At 38.9% G+C, this 6,000-nt stretch overlaps 1 pseudogene across 1 annotated transcript; it reads right to left on the bottom strand.

Moving 5' to 3' along the window:
• Positions 1 to 2,241: 2,241 nt before the first annotated feature.
• Positions 2,242 to 5,749, bottom strand: LOC144636554 (tetratricopeptide repeat protein 28-like; annotated as a pseudogene). The gene is made up of 2 exons (XR_013567522.1): positions 4,112 to 5,749; positions 2,242 to 2,714 (listed from the first exon to the last, which is right to left on the bottom strand). The product of XR_013567522.1 is annotated as a tetratricopeptide repeat protein 28-like (transcript).
• Positions 5,750 to 6,000: the final 251 nt, after the last annotated feature.

Genomic DNA, 6,000 nt, shown 5'->3' on the forward strand with positions numbered 1-6,000 from the left:
GCTAATTAAACAGAAGAAATCAAAAATTAAGTTTTCGTGAATAATATCTTTTGTTTGCAATTAGGCGCCGATTGAGAAGCTATTTCTTTTCAAAAACTCGTGCTTCGTGTTTTCTCGTGTTTGGAAACCCCGATGAAACAATCGCACTCGTTTTTGAAATATTACTTGAACCTCTCAAATACGGACACCGAAGGGACCGGCAGCGCAAAATGTCCGTATTAGAGAGGTGTCCGTATTATAGAGGTCACCACTATGACGTCATTTTTATGACTCCGCTAACAGCATGAATTGTTCGGTAACTTTATCTCAGCTACGTGTATTGATACGAATCACTGTTTTCAAACGAAACGATTAACAACGCAATGCTGCATGTGAAGAAGTAATATTAAACACAATTCTGAAAAGACATTGTCTCTGTCTTAGGTAAATAAAACGTTGTTGTTTTTGTAACCACAAATGGAAAATTCTATTACATACATAAAATATCATCACCTGATCACCGGAGTGTCTGTTATATAGAGGATATTTCATGGTTGCGCGGAGATATGAAATTTATCTTCGAGTGTTTAAATCAATATCTCACGAGTGAGCGCAGCGAACGAGTGGGATATCGATTTGAACACGAGATGATAAATTTCATATCTCTAAGCAACCATGTAATATTCTGTTTATTATATAGACCAACTAATTATGATGTTTTTGGCGGTTTTTCGAAGATTTCCGAGGATTTTCCGAAGATTTCCCAAGATTTTCAAAATGTTGTCTGAAGGTCGTACGAATGTTTTCGAACATTTTCCGACGATTTCCGAAGCTAACCGAAGCTTGCCGAGGAAGATCCGAAGATGCTTCGACTTAATATCGATAAACTTTGGCTCATTGAGCTATGAAACGTTGCAAACTGCGAGATGATTGGTCAAAAATGATATCCACACATGTGTGGATACCATTTTTCTCGATTTCCTACCACTCGCTAAAGCACTGCATTCTATATAATAAAAAGAGGTTAAGTTTATATGATTTATCTCTCTTGGGCGGAGATTAGAAGTTTTTTCTAAAGGAAATATGTGACATCGGAGATTGTCCATAATAGGGAGGTGTCCGTATTAGAGAGGTGTCCGTACGGAGAGGTTCGACTGGTGTACAAATCCTGTAAAATAATTGTTTTGTTGTTGTTATTGTTTCAGCAAATAACTGCGATTTTATCTTCCAAGTCGCTTACTCGTTTAGAGCAACTCTACAGTTTTTCAATAAAATTATTAATATAATTCAATAAATTGAGAACAATATTAAGCGAATCGAAAAATAGCGCATTTATATATTTTTAATAGTAATATTAAGTGGTGGAAAATCGCATACGTAAAACCGTCACTTGGCTCTGAAGGATTTGTCGATAGCAGAAAGTTGCCTTTTGACATAAATTCTGTTTTTGTTTATTTTACAATCTGCGTTGTACTAGCATCTCATCCATGGGGGAAGTAAAACTATTTCTAGCCGCTTTATGCTATTGAAACCGGGATAAGCTCTTGCATTATGGGCCACTTGATTCGAGGCTTCCCTTGTACTATCCACAAGTACTACATAGGAAACTATATTGATGAACTCACGATGGCTTTTATAATGGCTGAAATTTTACATTTATTCATTTAAAAAAATGCCAAAGCAACAGTTTAAGTTCTTACAAGGTTTGAGGAGAAATGAAGACTTGTAAACCTTGTTAACAGCATATAAATTCCCCTCAATGATCTCCATACACGTCTTACTCCACCAGTTGTGAGAATCTGTCAAGCGAGTGTCCTGGTTATGAGCGTCTAGATTCTTATTATCTTCATATTTGACTTTGTATGGAAATGTTGAGGAGAAGTTACATGCTGATCACTGTTAAGCTTAAAAAGGATCAAGTTTTCATCTATACAAAAAAATACTTGGTATCTTCTCAAATAACTAATGCTCAATAAACTTGAAATTAAAAACTTGACAACTACACGACTTATCTTTCTTTATGGTACTTAACGCTAGGCAAAACTGTACAATTTCAATTCATAAAGGGCTCTTCTATTTTGACAAAAGGCTTAAAACAGAAATGGCCTTTGTAACATACGCCTTGTAATATACGATTATGTTAATATATGTAACTAGTGAAATTACAAATTTGACGGTAACATGCTGGCCCTATTTGAAAATTTGAGAGGAAGACTTGTTGTTTTAAAATTGCCTTAAGCATCATCTTCTAATTATTCTTAATTATTCTTAATTCTTAATTGGAAAACTATCTCAACGGGATATAATGTCCAGTTAAGTGCGTTCTGCATTCCACGGAAACAAAACAGCTTTTATCATTTTAAGTAACCCTAAGTTGGGTTCCTACTTTGTTTCTCAATTTGCTATCGTATGTACAAATTTAGCTAACCACTGGCAAGCCTCTGATTGAGTTTTCAACCCAACTTGGACAAAACGTAGAATGCATGCGATTGTTCTAGGGCAAGCTCTACACACTTGTAACTACATGACTAATTTAACGCATTGTGCGAAAATGTTGCGCAAAGAATCTTCCTGGTAACATCACTTGCTATCACAGTCTTTTTTAGGCCATGCGCGCACAAAAATATTAAGCTACACTTGAAGCTATCCTAAAAAAAACATTATCAGTCAAGGTTATCACGCCATGGCGTGTTTTTCTTCTCACTTCAGTGCTGAGCAGAGCAAGTCTTTCTTACCTGCAAGAAAAATATATGACAAGATCATTAACCGTAGTTGATCTCATCCCACTTTTACGGCGAAGGGATTTGCTATTGTAAGTTACTGCATTTTTAAAGCTAAGAACGGATCGTTTAACATTAAGATTAAAAATCTTAAACAGTTGATCAAAAATCAAAAAAGTTAGTTACTCTGTCTGTCATAGATTTCTCGGACATAGAGTTGACTAAGCATGATCCCCTTTTTGACGTCGTGTGTCCCCTCTTTAAGTGTAACCAGTAGGTAAATAGGCCATTTTACAGTTGTCTGCTCAGTAACCTGGCCTTTGATTGGAAGTGAGGCTGAAGGTGACCTTGTTTTGATACAGACCTCATTCGTTGTGTTAATCATCTTGTTCTGATGCTAACTAGTTTGCATTTACGTAATAAAGCAGAAAGGTTTGTATCAATGCAAGGTCACCTCCAGCCTCACTACCATTCAAAGGCCTGGTCAATTGGCAGGCAACTGTAAAATGGACTATTGAAACTTCATCCTGGGGAAGTCACGTTTGTTTAGAGTGGTGTAGACACGGCTAAACTCATAAAATTTGTTGTTACTTACATTTATTTTAAAATCAAAACGGGGAACAGCACTTCCAAATTAAATTTGCTCTGCAAGGTACGGTTTATTAGATTTTTCTTTTAACTTTGAAGTATGGTTCCCAGCGGATGTTAGCGATGTAAACTCAACCCGTGTCGCTTATTTCACGCAGACTATTGATAAACAGTCGACCGTGTATCACATTCTTGAACTTACGCATTTTCTAAACAGAAGTCTCTAAAATAGAATGGAAGTACTTTATTGAGAATAAGACTCGCTTGCAATTATTTATTATATGTGTCGATACGAAAAACTCGGTGAGTTTACAAGTTGCTGGAGAAAGCTTCCAATCAGTATGAGGAAATTGCACGAAAAGTTAACACAGTGGCGAAGAAAGAACATCCATATTGACTATAACTATTTAAACCAGAAGCCAATATCTGCAGATTTTCGATAGTTCTTTTGTTTCGCATGTTCTGTTTTCTGTTATTGATCTTTTCAGTTCTCTAAGGCCCGGGCCAAACGTCGAACTTCACATGACTCGAACGTAATGCAAATGAGCAAAACCTATATTGCTTTTGGTCATTTGCATTAGGTTCGACTCATGTGAACTTCGACGTTTGGCCCGGGACTAACACGTTCATTGGGTCGACTTATCATAACAGTTGAAATCACACCATTTGTTTTTGTTCAAGTTCCCCAAGTACTATGTCAAACGCTCGCACGGCTACACTCGACCCATGCAGGCATCAAAGTGAGCTATACCGGATATGGTTCAAACATATTAAATAAACATCAACATGACAAATGTTTCTTAAACTAAACATGTAAAACTTACTTTTACTTTGCAAAATCAAAAGCCACGTTATCTCCAATCAGCATAAAAGGAGCCCACTGCCTCACGTCAGGATAGCCGTTGCCTCTCATCCACTTCATGGCCTGGTGAAGACATTCACTGGCACTTTCCCCACGAACAAGGTGCTCGTAAAAACATCTCATGAACTGCAATGTTGCATCATCTTCTATGGCCCACAGTGCCACCAACACTGAGCGTGCACCGGATCCTAAGAACGCCCGAGCGATTCCAACCACTCCCTCGGTTCTGATCTGCCCACTTCCACTGTGACAACAGCTGAGTACTACAAGTTTAGCTCGCAGTTGAGCTTGTGAAATGTCAGACATTGTCAATAGGTAGTCGTCTTCTTCTGGAATCCTTAGACTAGCGCGATGAGGTGCAAGGGCAATTTCTCCTCTTTCGGCATTACCATGCGCTGCAAAATGTATCAGACTCACTGAATGTATCCTCTGAAGTACCGCCAGTTTAGTTGCGTTTAGTTGCGTGCTCTCCTAACAGAGGTTGAACGTCTAGAAGCTGTCCAATCATCTCTGCTTCTTTTCTTGCACAAGGCAATGGCGATAAGTCACCAGGATATCCCTTGTAAAACACCCGACCAACCTCAGGATCACCCACTATCAGTACTCCAGTTTGACTGTGATAGTCTGCTGGACTGTCCTGAATGAGTTTGAGCGTTGTCAACGAAGGAATGATGCGGATCCTGAAAGTCTCGGATAAATATTCCCCGCTTTCGCCAGGTAGCGCTGCAAATGGAACTTTGTACAGGGAACGATCAGGAACAATGATGATCTCGGATTCTTCAATCAAGTCGAGCACCGGGGCGATGATCATTTTGTAAAGCAAAGACAGACTCGGCTCGGGTTCTTGGTTCTCGTCATCCTCCTCTAAAAGACGGAAAGCTGAAAGTGTACCTTCCGTTGCTGGCTCCTTATCCGCCCTTATATCATTTAACGATCGATCTTCACAATGTTCCTTAAGCACAACAAGAAAGATTCTGAAACTTTTGTCGAAAACAGCATTAAAATTTGTAAGAACTGCACTCTGAGCAACGTTCTCTGCTACTTTTGTTTCCCTGAAATGGAAGAACCCGGATCTTTTAAGAAGCCACACAAACAACTTTTGAGAGTCGTAAGAAAGATATAGACAACAACAGTTACTTTCCTTTTTTATGACGTTTTCAACAGCAATCCACGTCTGAGAATTTCTTGCATTTTGTGTTTCCACACAGTACTGTGCAGCCATCAAGTCTGCTAGCGCTCTGGCCCGGCCAAGCTCTGAAACATAAAGAGCTTCTCGAGGATTTCCTGTAGACCACAGTATAGTAGCAAGTGTCCAGTAGGGGAAGTTCTTTTTGTCAGAAAAAGCTATCTTAAAGTGATCATTGCTTCCGAGTAAATCTCGCAAATCTTCGCATTTCTGAATGCTTTGAAGGAGATACGAAAAAGCTTCTTCAACTTTTCCATCTGAAAACTTTTGAAATGCAAGCTTGCTAAGGAATGGAACCTGTTTGACAACGTCTCCAATCTCTTTACTTATTGACAAAGCCATTGTTAAGTGTTCTTCTGCCTTAACGGTTTCCCCGAGATACTGAAACACTGTTCCAAGGTTTCCGTAATCCATTGATTCCCCTTCTTTATCACCAATTTGTTTGCTCAGCGCAAGGGCTTTTTCGTGGCATTCTTTCGCCTTGGCAAATTTACCTTAAACCCGAAATAAAGCTCCAAGGTTTCCGTAACACGAGGATTCAATACTTTTGTCACCGATTGCTTTTGCGATAGCAAGCGATTTCTCATAAAATTCGTTTGCTTTATCATATTCACCAAGATACTGAAACGAAGCTCCTAGATGTCCGTAACTACCGGATTCTCCGC

This window comes from Oculina patagonica, chromosome 1, assembly GCF_052425735.1.
Source record: "Oculina patagonica isolate OP01 chromosome 1, crgOcupat, whole genome shotgun sequence".
Taxonomy (NCBI): domain Eukaryota; kingdom Metazoa; phylum Cnidaria; class Anthozoa; order Scleractinia; family Oculinidae; genus Oculina; species Oculina patagonica.